Source organism: Schistocerca cancellata, chromosome 7 (assembly GCF_023864275.1).
Source record: "Schistocerca cancellata isolate TAMUIC-IGC-003103 chromosome 7, iqSchCanc2.1, whole genome shotgun sequence".
NCBI lineage: Eukaryota > Metazoa > Arthropoda > Insecta > Orthoptera > Acrididae > Schistocerca > Schistocerca cancellata.
This window is the reverse complement of record NC_064632.1, coordinates 356,029,593-356,045,832: the sequence shown is the minus strand read 5'-3', so window position 1 is coordinate 356,045,832 and position 16,240 is coordinate 356,029,593. Positions and strand designations below refer to the sequence as shown.

At 40.6% G+C, this 16,240-nt stretch overlaps 1 long non-coding RNA gene across 1 annotated transcript in view; it reads right to left on the bottom strand.

Moving 5' to 3' along the window:
* Window positions 1–5,018, bottom strand: part of LOC126092079 (uncharacterized) — a 588,364-nt gene extending 583,346 nt beyond the window's left edge. The window contains exon 1 of the long non-coding RNA XR_007521299.1: window positions 4,443–5,018. This is a non-coding gene — a long non-coding RNA (uncharacterized LOC126092079). The remainder of the gene's footprint in view (window positions 1–4,442) is intronic.
* Window positions 5,019–16,240: the final 11,222 nt, after the last annotated feature.

Genomic DNA, 16,240 nt, shown 5'->3' with positions numbered 1-16,240 from the left:
AAAACTATTATAAGTTTCCGTAAATTTAGTAAAGTCTGTGTGTGTGTGTGTGTGTGTGTGTGTGTAAGAGGGGGACGGAGGGGGGGCGAAGGTGTTTAAAATCTATGCAACGTTTTATTTTGCAACTTTAAAATCACAATTCTTTCTTGCTCATATACACAGGAATCAGGAATTCTTCCGTTTGGGCTTTATTTTTCGGTTTTTTTCTTTTTCCAGTAACGAAGCCTTTTCTGTATAACAGCAAAGTTTTACAAAAATCGTAGTGTAACTAATGCCTTGCCTTCTCCTCTATTCCGTTGCAGCGCCGCTAATAGTCCCTTCTTCACGATTAGATAAGAGTAACATGCCGACAACAGCCATAACAACAACAATAACAAGCGGAGGTTGAATCAGTAATGGACCCGTGCCCTGTTTCCGTACGAGCAGAAATGTAGCCACATTTCTCTCGTAATTTGTACTATAATCGGTGCGTGACAGTTTACGAGCTCCTTAACCGAGTTACCTACTGGTCCTACAGAAACTGCTTCACGTAAACCCTACGAGATAAACGGTCTTCCCGCGGAAGTCAGGCGTCTGGGATTTTAGTTAGAATTTTCACTTGTCTCACATGAAAAGTATTTTGTTCATTTACTATCTATCGGAACTGCCTCATTTCATTACTTAAATCGTGCCTAGTGGATGAAATTCTTATGAGAATGGAAGTGCCGAATTGCGTGTTCTCTCGTGACCGTGTAAATACTCTTTTCAATTCGCAGAAAAGTGCGGAAACTTCTACTGTACACACACACACACACACACACACACACACAATGAACCTACCATACGCCACGTTTACAGGTTACATAATCAGCGGAAGACGAAAAACGATTTTCGGAAAACGATTTTCGTTGTAGTGTTTACGTGTTAGTCCTTTATCGATTTTGGTCAGCCGATTAAGTATTTGTTGTTTTGCATAAATGGCACCTGTGATCAGCTGTTCCAGTTTCGTCAACATGGTGAACTGAGGTTATCAGTAACATTGCAGGTTTTTAACGAAGGGAGATTGCCTTGTGGATACCAGTGAGTACCTGGCATGGAGATGGGTGAAATTGTTTGAAGACAGGATGTTCAATAACCTTACTCATCCCAGTTAATGAGTGGGAAACTGTTGTATTACACTAATCCATATCAGGCGCTTTTGCGGGAATAAGCGTGAACACTGGTGGAATATTAGTGGACTCCAACAGTCTAGTGACTCGGAATGAACAGAAACTTTCGAATGCGTGAAGGTACTTTCCCATTTCTGTTTACAGAATTAGTGAATGTTGTGTTACGAATCATTGGCTGTTTACGAAACACTTTGCCACTAAAAAGAGAGAAAACGTATAGCAGTTTGCAAATTATCCAGTTGCACAGGATATTGGATTGTTACCAAGGAATTAGATTTTACTAGGGGAGGAAATGTATCTTTTGCGTACTTCTTTACATTAATCAAGTGATGGATGTTCTTATCTTCAATTAAATAAATAAAATGAATAAGTTTCTGATAAGTTAAATACTCTCTTTTCCTTCAAACCACATACGTGAAACAGCTTCACTGCATGATGCTGTGCAGGTGATGCCCTCACAGCTCGTAAATATTTGAAAGTAATGTTTACGTATGCACAGAACACTCCACATAAGAGCAGCGAACGTGTGAATGTACGATGCTCCACAGTTATTTAGATGTAGATTTTATCCTTGACACAGAACAATTTTTTATGATTACACATTTGTTAGTGACATCATGGTAGTGGTGCTCTTTAAAATCACTTTGTCCTCATTTGCTAACATTTTGAAAAGGGTAGTAACAGCTTTACAATCCAATGACGGGTCCAATGCGTTAGAGCGTTTTTTTTTTCTTTTTGAGCGAAAATCAGTTTATTTTTGGAGCTGAAACTGGCAACCAAAATCCCCATTTTGAGAATCGACATTGGAGAGTTTAAAACACCAGTCAGAAGCTGTAATTCAAAACTGGTTTACAGAAAAACTTAATTCGGGAACGCATGTAAACTTACAATATCAAAAACTGTATCGTAGGAGTTAATGTTTGGGGAGTATATTGCCAGAGCAACTAAAATCAGAGTAAAGAGTTGTAATAAATATATATTTGCTCTCACTTATGCACAAAAAACAACTGTAACTTCTGAATTCCGTCAGGATATATTCACGTATCTGATCGTGTTCTTTAATTACTGGCTTAACCATATCAGTTTACAGAAACTAAAGCAATACAAAACTAGATTATAAACATCAAAACACTTACAATAATGTCCTTTCACGTCAGCAGCGCCGGTACGCTTCCATGATGAAATGAACGATACAGCGGTGTGATAGTTTTTTGTTTTTTTGGGGAGGGTGCAGATAGTGAACTATCACAGCCAAAGAGTTTCCTGTGCATGGTGCCAACTCGGTGCTATTTTAAGTGTTAAAACTACAACCTGACGCAACGAGTTATACTTACCAAACGCGTTTAGTGGCATTTATGTTAATTAATAGAACATGTATGTATTGCAAGCACGACTTTCGGTTAATTCGTGATCAGAGAATTTTTTTCCATGTGGACAAGAAATAACATACGTATTTTTATAAGTTACTGAGAACTCATAGTAACTTGTTACTTATAATACGTACGTTATTTCTAGCCCACCCGAAGTGTTCTGATGTTAAGCACGACTGGAAAACAACCCTGTGACCACAGAAAGACGATGCTACAGGTAATCCAGAAGTCGTACATGCAATATACCAATGCCTTACTAATTAATATAAATTCAGCTGATGATGGACCTTACTTAAACTCTTTGCGATGCAGTACTGTCACAGTCTCTTTCTACAGTGTTATGATTTTAGGTAAGCAGCCTGAATGATGTTGTGTGTGTGTGTGTGTGTGTGTGTGTGTGTGTCCCCTAGAGAACACAATCAGATGATTGCAGAGAGAGATAAGAGAGAGAGAGAGAGAGAGAGAGAGAGAGAGAGAGAGAGGCACAATAGACACATATAGTCAGCACATGAAATACAATGTTTGTTCTCACAGAACTTGCAAAGAGAAATAAAATCCTGAAGCCTGTCGTGCTATGCATGGCAAAAGTAACTGATCCAGTACTTATTACTTAAATCACTGTCCGAAAAGGGAAGTATTACATAATAATGTGATTGCATTACCTAATAACGTGATTCTGCCGGGGAGACAACCTTTTAAGGGAACACGGCCTTTAAGGAGGCCTCATAAGTCCAATAATATTGTCAATCAATCAGTATATCGACCCTCTGAGGACGGGTATTGACGCACTGTCAGTACCAGAAATACTGGCGAACAGTACTGATGGCTCCCAAAATATTCGCAGTATTGAGTAATGACAGTCTACAAACATTCGCCATTCAGATGTTCACTGAGCTTTATGAACGAGATATAAAACGTTAGCGTGCAGTGTTTACATTTTCACTTCGTCTAAGTTCCTTTTGCTAGAAGTTCACGGTTCAATAATATGGTTTCCAAAAGGAACAAAGATTTGATGGTTGAATTTATTGAGTGCTTCAGAAAAAAGAAAGGCGTGTGGACTCAATATTCAAAGGAATATATGAACAAAATTGACCAAAACACCGCCTATGAGGAATTACTAAACATGCACATCAAATAGTTTTATAGGCTTCTGCGGGGATAGTTATCGTATTTTCCAGTTTAGGATGATCATTGGAAGATATATTGTCATTTCTTTCGTTACAGATTTGAAACGCTGCATTTCACGGCCATGAGGCAATATACTTCTACTTCGAAAAGAATGTCATATATGTGCAATTATTAATAGGAGATACGCGAAATGCATTGTCTCAGATTTATCTCACAATGCCAAAAAAGTTTTACGTCAGTTAACTGAATATGGCATGCCTGTAATCAGAAATCTGAAAGAGTTTCTCGTCGACTGCGATTGTCTCTCTGATTATCGTGTTTTGTTTCCCTATGTCATGTCTTACCAACATTAATAATTTGTCGTACGATGCAGCGCTCATTCAAAAATAGTTTATGAGATGTTTCGGGTGTATGGTTCTGATTACGTTCAGTATGCTAACATGAGACTAGTCACTTTTTTTTCCAGCCATTCCCTGATCCATTTCTTCCTCTTCGTTGTGTCTTGGCAGCCATGGCCAAACTAGTATTTTCAATAAATACTGAATGTGTGCAGGATGCTTTAGCTGTCGAAGTTTCTATTGTGGGCTGGGTGCTCTGTTTGACAGCGGGCTGCTGTTGACACGGGCAGGTGACCCGACTTGACTCCGTCGACTTATTATTGTGCGCCCGCCGCTGCGCCAACGCTTGCGGGACCGGTTCGTCGGGTGCAAGGTAGCACCACCACCACCAGCAGCAGCAGAAGCAGCAGCAGGCGGCTACAACCTGCAGCAGCCCGCGGGACCAGACACGTACTCACCTTGCGAGCAGACTATCCCGGCAGGGCGCTGCGCCGCTATCCATGGCTCATCCCACCCGCTGACAGCTGACAGCTCGAGGCCGCCGCCCGCCAATCGGGCCACCACTGCCACGGCAAACAATAACAAACAACACACTGGCGTACTATTGGCACACGTCCGAGGTCGGCGCAGGACCGGGCGCTGTCGGAGGAGGCGCGGCCGAAAGATCAATATACAAACTCCATTGAAGACGGCGCGCTGCTCGTACGCGCACACATACACTCACACACACACACACGCACACGCGGGCGCGCGCCGATACTCTTTGATAATGCTATTCGGACGCAGTGTCGGTTCTGCGCATGCCCGGCGACCCCCTGGCAGTGTCCCGCGGCGGGGTGGTGGGAGGGGCGAGAAGAGGGCAGCAGCGTGATAACAACGAGAAGGGGCTCTTGACAGTTGGCGAAACTGGCAGAAGAAAGAGGAACGGGGCGAGGACGCGAGAAAAAGAGGGTGCGGGAGACGGCGACGTCACGGAGGCGAGGCGACACGGCGCGACAGCACGCGACCGCGTAGTCAGCCCGCGAGGCCGTTACTGCTCGCGAGCGGCGGCGGGCGCGCACACGGCCCAGGCGAGCGGGGCTGGCCGCCGTGACGGCCAAAGAGCTCCGGCCGCGAAGACGCCACAGCGCCGGCACAAAGAGCAGCGCGGGCAGCGGCGCTGGCGGCCGCGCTTTCACAGTCGCCGAGACGGCCGCGCGCTAGAGGCGGGATTCACACAAACCGTCAACGTCCTCATGACGTCAAATACGGCAGTATCCATAATTCGCTATTTCAGACATGACCATATCAAACTTCAACTGTAACGAACATCGACTTACGAGGCTCCTTTTTTGTTTACACGCTCCACGATGTTGACGGAGCTAAACCACTTCTTATAAACAACCCGTCAGCTTAGCCGCCTGCACACATAGACAATTGTAGTTTGTCCAGGTTTCAATATATTAAAGCGGCCCACTCACCATAAATAACATTGTCAATGCGATTTCGTAAGGTTAACATGTACAATACCCTAAAGAAAGCATATGCCGCAATTATATTACCTACAGCAAAAAATAGAAGAAATGTATGATGAAATAAAAGAAATTATTCAGATAGTGAAGGAAGACGAAAATTTAATAGTCATGGGTGACTGGAATTGGGTAGTAGGAAAAGGGAGAGAAGCAAACTTAGTAGGTGAATATGGATTGGGGGTAAGAAATGAAAGAGGAAGCCGCCTGATAGAATTTTGCACAGAGCACAATCTAATCGTAGCTAGCACTTGGTTCAAGAATCATAATAGAAGATTGTATACATGGAAGAAGCCTGGAGATACGGACAGGTTTCAGATATATTATATAATGGTAAGACAGATATTTAGGAACCAGGTTTTAAATTTTAAGATATTTCCAGGGGCAGATGTGGACTCTGACCACAATCTATTGGTTATGAACTGTAGATTAAAACTGAAGAAACTGCAAAAAGATGGGAATTTAAGGAGATGGGACCTGGATAAACTAACTAAACCAGAGGTTGTACAGAGTTTCAGGGAGAGCATAAGGGAACATATGACAAGAATGGGGGAAAGAAATACAGTAGAAGAAGAATGGGTAGCTTTGAAGGATGAAGTAGTGAAGGCAGCAGAGGATCAAGTAGGTAAAAAGACGAGGGCTAGTAGAAATCCTTGGGTAACAGAAGATATATTGAATTTAATTGACGAAAGGAGAAAATATAAAAATGCAGTAAATGAATCAGGCAAAAAGGAATACAAACGTCTCAAAAACGAGATCAACAGGAAGTGCAAATTGGCTAAGCAGGGATGGCTAGAGAACAAATGTAAGGATGTAGAGGCTTATCTCACTAGGGGTAAGATAGATACTGCCTACAGGAAAATTAAAGAGACCTTTTGAGAAAAGAGAACCACTTGTATGAATATCAAGAGCTCAGATGGAAACCCAGTTCTAAGCAAAGAAGGGAAAGCAGAAAGGTGGAAGGGGTATAAAGGGGGTCTATACAAGGCCGATGTACTTGAGGACAATATTATCGAAAAGAAGAGGATGTATATGAAGATGAAATGGGAGATATCATACTGCGTGAAGAGTTTGACAGAGCACTGAAAGACCTGAGGCCCCGGGAATAGACAACATTCCATTACAACTACTGACAGCCTTGGGAGAGCCAGCCCTGAAAAAGCTCTACCATCTGGTGAGCAAGATGTATGAGTCAGGCGAAATACCCACAGACTTCAAGAAGAATATAATAATTCCAATCCCAAAGAAAGCAGACGTTGACAGATGTGAAAATTACCGAACTATCAGTTTAATAAGTCGCGGCTGCAAAATACTAACGCGAATTCTTTACAGACGAATGGAAAAACTGGTAGAAGCCGACCTCGGGGAAGATCAGTTTGGATTCTGTAGAAATACGGGAACACGTGAGGTAATACTGACCCTACGACTTATTTTAGAAGCTAGATTAAGAAAAGGCAAACCTACGTTTCTAGCATTTGTAGACTTAGAGAAAGCTTTTGACAATGTTGACTGGAATACTCTCTTTCAAATTCTCAAGGTGGCAGGGGTAAAAGACAGGCAGCGAAAGGCTATTTACAATTTGTACAGAAAGCAGATGCCAGTTATAAGAATCGTGGGACATGAAAGGGAAGCAGCTGTTGGGAAGGGAGTGAGACCGGGATGTAGCCTCTCCCCGATGTTATTCAATCTGTATATTGAGCAAGCAGTAAAGGAAACAAAAAAAAATCGTAGTATGTATTAAAATCCATGGAGAAGAAATAAAAACTTTAAGGTTCGCTGATGGCATTGTAATTCTGTCAGAGACAGCAAAGGACTTGGAAGAGCAGTTGAACGGAATGGACAATGTGTTGAAACGAGGATATAAGATGAACATCAGCAAAAGCAAAACGAGGATAATGGAATGTAGTCGAATTAACTCGGGTGATGCTGAGGGAATTAGATTAGCAAATGAGACACTTAAAGTAGTAAAGGCGTTTTGCTATTTGGGGAGCAAAATAACTGATGATGATCGAAGTAGAGAGGACATAAAATGTAGACTGGCAATGGCAAGGAATGCGTTTCCGAAGAAGAGAAATTTGTTAACATCGAGTATAGATTTAAGTGTCAAGATGTCGTCTCTGAAAGTATTTGTATGGAGTGTAGCCATGTATGGAAGTGCACGATAAATAGTTTAGACAAGAAGAGAATAGAAGCTTTCGAAATGTGGTGCTACAGAAGAATGCTGAAGATTAGATGGGTAGATCACATAACTAATGAGGAGGCACTGAACAGAATTGGAGAGAAGAGAAATTTTTGGCACAACTTGACTAGAAGAATCGGTTGGCAGGGCATATTCTAAGGCATCAAGGGATCACCAATTTAGTACTGGAGGGCAGCGTGGAGGGTAAAAATTGTAGAGGGAGACCAAGAGATGAATACACTAAGCAGATTCAGAAGGATGTAGGTTGCAGTAGGTACTGGGAGATGAAGAACCTTGCACAGGATAGAGTAGCATGGAGAGCTGCATCATACCAGTCTCTGGACTGAAGACCACAACAAAAACAAGATGTACAAAGAAAGCATATGCCGCAGTTATATTAGCTATAGCAAAAAAGTAAATAGATCCGAGAATGGTCGAGAAAACGAGCAACTTACCGCATGTTAATTTACTGACTGAAATCAAAACCATTGGTGCGAAAAGAAGTCCACTGGTGCAACACTAATTTTAAACGGAGGAAGAAATTTCTGAAAATGTACGTTTGGAGCACAGCATTGTATGGTAGTGAATTATGGACAGTCGGAAAACCAGAAATTTAGAGTAACCTAAGGATTTGATATGTGGTGCTATAGAAGAATCAGAAAATTTGCTGGACTGACAAGCTAAGAAATGAGGAGGTTCCCCAGAGAATTGGCGAAGAAAGGAACGTATGGGAAACACAGGATGATAGAACATGTATTAAGACATCAGGGAATAAGTTGCGTACGGTTACAGGGGCTTAAGAGCGTAAAAACTGTAGGGGAAGACAGAGACTGAATACACCCAACAGTTAAAAAAAAAAAAGAGACACAAACAGTGGGAGATTCCTGGAAGATAGATGTTACTGTAGATATAAATCGTGAACGTTCCTTCCATGTCATCTGATGGTATGATACAATCTAAAATTGATATATTCCGTCTTCTATCTTAATAAAAACAAATATTTTAGAAAACATGCGTTACATTAACATCTGCATCAATTAAACTCGCTACGTTCTGCATGAACCCGTTATATTCCCCCCCCCCTCCGCCCCCCTCTCACCCCACACACTTTATCTACAGCGTCAGATATGTACATCAAAAACATTAAGAACGTTTCGATTCAAATTATTTGCTGCAGAATAAAGTTGGTCATGACGCATATCTCGTGATACACGGCTGCCTTTGATTTATATACATAAAGCAAACACTTCTGACGAGGCCACACAGTAATTGCAGGTATGCGTTGTTCAGCGAATAAAACGATTCTGATGCATTTTAGTCACTCACTCCTGAAGCACAACTTTATTGCAGTGCGTGACTAAGTCTGCAGTGCCGTGGTGTGACGTAACATCAACACACATTCTGTAGGCTCCCGGATCGTAGAGAAACACGATATTTAGAGAAAAATATAGAGTATTCCGAGACACTGTAAGTGTTTCGTGTTTCAATTCATTTTCAGATGGTTCCACATTTTGTACATAATTTATAAATCAATAACCGACAGTCTACCGATGATCTCCACAATTATCGTGCGTTATTAGTGTTTTACACTGCTCAGTGACGTTACCGACTTTTGATTATTAATTCGCAATCATGACGACCATCCAGTAATTGCCGCTCTTAAGCTATGACCGGATATAACCTATCAACCATTGTGGTTCCTCATCACACGTCCGATACTCTAAAAAACAAAAGAAGTTTGTACAAATATCCACTCAGACTGCAACAGGCATCCAACATTATACAAAGGCTGGCAAGTTAGTTGTATTATAAGTGAGAGATAGACGAATTCCTCTCGTCTAAATGATCCAAAAAATCGATTTAGTCGCAGTTGCTGTTACATGAAAAACATCTTACGACAGCCAGTATTATTATTATTATTATTTCTATTTTTCTCAGACCTTAGGTAACTGGTTAAAATGGAAAGTGACACGGACCTTCATCAAGCGTGACTTCCTTTTAACTGTACGGTATATGTTACATTGTATTTAGGAACTTTCCGGTTACTGAACACGTATCAATAATTACGGATTTCTGTAGTTTTATATGTACGTTTGGGTGTAGCTGTATTGCGTTGATGTACTGGTGGATACTGTGTGGTATGACTCCTGTAGTTGATAGTATAATCGGTATAATGTCAACTTTATCCTGATGCCACATGTCCTTGACTTCCTCAGCCAGTTGGATGCATTTTTCAATTTTTTCTCCTGTTTTCTTCTGTATATTTGTTGTATTGGGTATGGATATTTCGATTAGTTGTGTTAATTTCTTCTTTTTATTGGTGAGTATGATGTCAGGTTTGTTATGTGGTGTTGTTTTATCTGTTATAATGGTTCTGTTCCAGTATAATTTGTATTCATCATCATCATCATTATTATTATTATTATTATTATTATTATGTAGTATTCTGCCAAGTGGTAGATCCATGTCTTCCTACGGAGAATTTCTGATTCTATTGGTCCCTGTCTTCAGCTTCTTCCTTCAGTATGTTGTATCTCCTTCCATCTTTCATGTCGTCCAGATGTTGAATTTTTCTTCTTTATCGTCCTGCGTCTCCTCTGACAATGAGTTTCCCTTCGATGACATCATGTATGAGTCCCTCGAGTCTAAGTACATGTCCAAGCCAGTTGGCCTTTCTCTGAAGAACTATTGCAGAATATTTCTCTTCTCTCCTGCTCTTCGCAATACATCGTCATTTTTTATGCGATCTGTCCACTTGATTTTTTCCATTGTCCTGCTGCACCACATTTGAAAGCTCTCTTAGTATTTTTTTTCCTTTTTCTCATCATCCATGTCGGTGCTCCATACAGTGTGTAAGTAGGCTGTTTATCTTTTCTTTATGTAAGTAGGCTGTTTATGTTTTCTTATTGGCAACGTTACGTAGCGCTCTATATGAAAATCACTGGCTGTGCTGTGTGCAGTCTGTGGCTAGTTTGCATTGTTGTCTGCCATTGTAGTGTTGGGCAGCGGCAGCTGGATGTTAACAGCGCGTAGCGTTGCGCAGTTAGAGGTGAGCCGCCAGCAGTGGTGGATGTGAGGAGAGAAATGGCGGAGTTTTGAAATTACATATATTATGACTTGTGATGATATTAAGGTAAATACATTGTTGGTTCTCTATTAATATCTTTCATTTGCTAACTATCCCTATCAGTAGTTAGTGCCTTCCGTAGTTTGAACCTTTTATTTAGCTGGCAGTAGTGGCGCTCGCTGTATTGCAGTAGTTCGAGTAATGAAGATTTTTGTGAGGTAAGTGATTTCTGAAAGGTATAGTTTAATGTTACTCAGGGCCATTCCTTTGCAGGGATTTTTGATAGTCAGATTGCGTTGCGCTAAAAATATTGTGTGTCAGTTTAAGCACAGTCTTGTATAAATTTTTCTAAGGGGACGTTTCATATGTCGACCCTTAGCCGAGGATACCTCACTGGAATCTTCTGATATTTTCTTGTAGTTTGTGTATTTAGTGTAGCTTTTGTTTATTGCTAGCGCGTAATTATAGAGAGAATTTCCTTTGTAGTTGTGGTTTTTCATTGTTGTACAGTAAAACAGTTGTGGCATGCATGTAGATTTGCACCAAGTATTTCGCAGCTGCGCTTGCAATTAACTAGATATTATTTTCAGTGCTATGTTAATGTGTTCTCCTATTTTTGCTCTTCAAATTGTGTTTTTCTGTGTTGTCGTGTGAAATATTGTGACAATAATGGCGTGTGAAAAACGTAACACTAGGCTCCAAAGTAAACTGAGGAATGACAGTGAAGACGAAAGTAGTGTGTTAGCGCCACCATGTAATGAATTAACTAATGTTCAACATAGTAATTTGGTAACTGTGCATAGGGAAATGGAGCGGGTGGCAAACAATGGCGTAGGCAGTGAAACAATTAGTGAACAGGGAAGCATTATCGATCGATCGCTCGGCAACAGCTCGCCTCAGGAATCCGAAATGATAGGACACAATTTTGCAGATAGTGTAGATTCAGGTTTTGGGTCCTCACCGTTTTCTCAAATGAGTCAAGACACATTTTCTGCTTGTCAAAATGTGAATGTTGCCGGTGAAAATGCACTGCCAAAAAGCATAGAGAAACAGATTCCAGACACTAATACATTATTATTGCAATTAATGCAACAAATGGAACAAAATCAGAGACAAATGGGACAAAGGCTTCAAAAGTTAGACACAATGGAACAAAATCAGAGACAAACACAGCAAAAGCTTCAAAAGTTAGACACAATGGAACAAAATCAGAGACAAACACAGCAAAAGTTAGACACAATGGAACAAAATCTTCAAAAGTTAGACACCACACTTGAACAAACACGTGAAGATTTAACCACTGAGTTACATAACATCGAATGGAAATGTCAAAAGGTCTGTAATGACGTAAAAACACAAATTTGTGAGCATTTCCAACCTATTTTTTCGCGTCATGAAAATGCATTAAAGAATCACGAAGCAGCCATAAAAGAACTGCAAACTATTGTTCATGAAAATCATGAGACCTTGCAAGCTAAAATTGACTCAGTTGCATCTACCGATTCGGTTACGCAACTTGCAAAAACTCAGGAAAACTTAAAGGACACAGTAGATACTCTGAAAATTGGTTCAGAAAGACACATGGAGGAAATTAGTTCATTATCAGAGAAAGTAGCCGAACTTTCGGATCAGGTCACTAACTTATCTACGAAGGTAGATGATAATCTGAATTACACAAAACCGGTAGTCATTAATAACACAGAAGAGTGCGAACAAATTAGGAAACTGAAACAAAATCTGAATCAAATTGATACACAACACCAAAGAGAAATCCGGGAAGTACAAGATCAGCTGACACAGGTAATACAAGATTTACGTGTTTCAGAGGACACTCGCGCTCCAATGCGGGAAGAGGGACATAGAAATACGGAAAAGCCACAAAATAATAACACAGGGCATTTCGGTAATTATGAAAGAAATTGGCAAGGTACACCGAATTTTGAGATGGAACCGCCGACACGAAGTAACAATGACCGATATTTTACTCGCCGACACGATGATTTTGACTATAAGCTGTTCATTACTACACGTAAATTCAAAACGTTTAAGAATTCTGGCAACGACATTCATCCACAAGCATGGCTCCATCAATTCTCTCATTGTTTTCCTCCCAACTGGTCATTAGAACACAGATTAGAATTTATGTGTGGCTACTTGGAGAATGAACCAGCTGTAAGAATGCGATCGGTCATTCACGATTGTCACAGTGAAGGAGAATTTTACCATGCGTTCCTCTCAGCACATTGGTCTCAAGCTACACAAGACCGAGTAAAACATAGCATCATTATGATGAAACATTTCGAAGAATCTGAATTTTCCAGTCATGTGAAATATTTTGAAGACATGTTGCACAAGAATCAGTACCTGTCAAACCCATACAGCCCCTCAGAACTCATCCGCATTTGCTTAATCAAACTGCCTGAACATTTATGACATATTATTTTAGCAGGACGTTGCAAAGACGACATTGAAGCTTTTCAGGGACTCTTACAAGAATTAGAAATTGACACAGACAGTCGCCGGATGCGAAAACAGGAAACAATCACTACAGGTCACATACGTCACAATTCTGTGACGACAGAAACAATAACTGGACATGACAAGCCTATTCTTACAACGTAAATCGTGACCAAAACAGACACCACCCGTATGACAACCACTGGCAGAGTAATAGTTACAGAGAAAGATCACCTCTCCGCGGTAATGACTATCACAGAGACAATCAGAGAAACAGACAATATGGGAACCAAAATAATTATTATCAAGGGAGACAGAATAACTTTAGATGCAACGGTCCAGCGCGCAGTTACGATTCAAGGAGAAATTCTCCACCACGTGACCGACAAGAAGGAAACTACAGGAACTACCGACATGACGACAGATGATATGATCGTAACGACAGACCTGAATTGCATCAGAACTGGCGGGGTTTAAACAGGGCTGGGCCCTCTGGGCAACGTGAATCTGTAAAAGTTAGGTCTCCAAATCCCAATAACGACGCGCGCCAACAAAGAGACAATAGGCAATGACTCACACCGCTGGCAGCCACAAAACGTACTTATGAAACTGACGACGCAGCTGCCGTAGCTAGTAATTACGTAAAAATGGAAGACATTAGGGACATCTTACTCCAGGAACACGACGTAACACGTAACAACATTGCATATCCTGTGATTCAAATTACTGTAAATGACGTAAAATTTACGGCAGTGCCGGCCGAAGTGGCCGTGCGGTTAAAGGCGCTGCAGTCTGGAACCGCAGGACCGCTACGGTCGCAGGTTCGAATCCTGCCTCGGGCATGGATGTTTGTGATGTCCTTAGGTTAGTTAGGTTTAACTAGTTCTAAGTTCTAGGGGACTAATGACCTCAGCAGTTGAGTCCCATAGTGCTCAGAGCCATTTTTTACGGCAGTCCCATTTCAGTAATTAGTGAAACAGCTTTTAGCAAGTGCAACAAATCGAATGATTGCCCCATACTTCCGTTACGTAAGATTAAATTACAAGGTGCAGTCTTTGGTAAAAGTGTAGATGTACGCCAACAAACCAATTTAGAATTCTTTTGCCAAAGCCACAGCTTCTCTATGAACTTTCTTATTGTTCCATTATTGTCGACAGAAATTATACTGGGAGTAGACTTTTTGAATGAATACAAAGCAAACTTAAGCTTTCACGATGCTGAAATAAGTTTAGAGAAAGAAGGTAAGTCAATAGCTTTGAAATTTGAAGACTGGCTCTCAAACCATGATGAGGAAATTAATCGGCTTTACGTTCTGTTAGACAACAGTTCGGAATTTTCTTCGGAACTAGACACTAACAATCACTCTGCAAGTACCGACAGGGATGATATCGACGGCATATTTGAAATGAATGAGTTAATTCAGAATAAAATTCAAACAATTGAGAATTGTAGTGACACTGATAGGCAGGACCTTTTTGAGATTTTACAAGCACATTCCACAGTTTTTACTCATAAAACAGGAACAATCAAGGGATTTCAATACCAATTTCGTGTTCGTGAGCATACTAAATTTTGTGTTAGACCATACATAATTCCAGCACCTAATAGAGACCGTGTTAGAACAGAAATACAATCCATGCTTGACGAGGGTATTATTGAGCCTGCAGTAAGCTCATACAACAATCCGTTACATGTTGTTGAGAAGAAAAATGGATCGATCAGGCTTGTCTTAGATTCGAGACAAATCAATACTATCATTATTCCTGAAACAGACAGGCCGCAAACGATAGAAGAACTTCTTCAAAATTTTAATGGTGTAAAAGTGTTGTCTTCCATTGATCTCAGATCCAGCTTTTATCAGATCGAACTTCATCCAGAATGTAGAAAATTACACAGCTTTCCTTTGTTTCGGCGTTTGTTATCAGTTTCGGAAACTTCCTTTTGGTTTGAACATTTCTTCGGCAGCATTCATTCGCGGGTTAAATTCCATATTACCTGAGTTCTTAAAACGTCACATCACCTTATATGTGGACGATATTACAATAGCAGAAGCTTCATGGGAACAACATAATCGCATCCTCAACAGTTTGTTACGTATTTTTGCAGAATCTGGAATTACAGTTAACTTGGAAAAGTCTGAATTCGGTAGGTCAAAGGTGAAGTTTTTGGGACATATTATTTCTTCTGAAGGCATTCAGCCGGATCCTGAAAAGTTAGAAGCAATCAGAGCCATTCCAGTTCCATCCACAAAAAGACAAGTCCGCAGTTTTCTAGGTCTCGTAATTTTTACCGTCGTTTTCTGAATATGCAAACTCTAGTTACACCAAAACTTTGTTCTCTCACTGGAAAAAATACTATTTGGAACTGGGACGAACAAGCACAGTTGGAATTCAATTCTTTGAAAGAAGCGTTACTTCACGCGCCAATACTAGCTCATCCAGATCTGTCACAAGATTTCTGCCTTAGGACGGATTCTTCCAAAGTCGGTCTTGGTGCCCATTTATTTCAAGAAGCCATAGAAGATGGCATTACTGTTCAGAAAACCATTGCTTTTGCTAGCCGAGTGCTAACAAAATCTGAAAAAAATTATTCCGTTACTGAATTAGAAGCTTTAGCTATCGTTTGAGCATTTAACAAATTCCGTTTCTTTCTTTCTGGTAAGCACGTAAAAGTATACAGTGATCATAGTGTATTACAATTTCTTATGTCTTCAAAATTAAATCATAACAGGTTAAAACGTTGGGCATTGTTTCTGCAAGAATTCCGCTTCACAATAGTCTACATTCCCGGCAAGGTGAACATTGTTGCAGACGCACTGTCACGCGCACCGGCTGGGCTTGAGGAAAGTAACACAGAAGGCAACCTCGAGAAAATTTTCAGTATTCTTTACATTCAGAAAGTCGCCTTTGAAAACTTCATCACCACATCTTTAAAGGACATTGCTCATGAACAAGATAAAGATCCGATTTGGAAAGACATCAAAAGTAAATGGCATGAAAAGACACACACTCAGATTCGGCATTATTACCTGGTTAGAAACAACAT